The sequence below is a fragment of the Sinocyclocheilus grahami genome, unplaced genomic scaffold, assembly GCF_001515645.1.
Source record: "Sinocyclocheilus grahami isolate Dianchi unplaced genomic scaffold, SAMN03320097.WGS_v1.1 scaffold10290.1, whole genome shotgun sequence".
Lineage (NCBI taxonomy): Eukaryota > Metazoa > Chordata > Actinopteri > Cypriniformes > Cyprinidae > Sinocyclocheilus > Sinocyclocheilus grahami.
In genome coordinates, this window is record NW_015513141.1 from 2,999 (window position 1) to 3,437 (window position 439).

The window sequence follows — 439 nt, forward strand, 5'->3', positions numbered from 1 at the left end:
TTTGGTTATCTTGGTTATGCAAAGGTTAGAGAAACATAGGAAAAGTTCGATTTTATAATTTTTCAAACGGAATGTTACTTTTGAATGTTCTCTTAACATTCTGAAACATGCATTAAGTAATTTTCAATATAGTAACCTTCCAATAACCTTCCTTTCAATATTCAAAACCGATTAATAATAATATTTTTTGTTATGATAGAACGTTATTAAACACCTGACAACTTTTGTTCTATTAATGTTTTGTTCAACAAATGTTCTATTAATGTTAAGTTTTTCATAACTTTGAGAGAACCTTAGCAGAACATTCTGAGCCAAAGTTCTGAGAGTGTTCCCTGTTAGCTGAGAGAAGCTTACTTTATCAGTTTATTTTTATTTTGGAAAACATTCTCACTTACGGTGTCCGATTCGTAAACGAGACGATTCTTTTTAAAGGATAGCT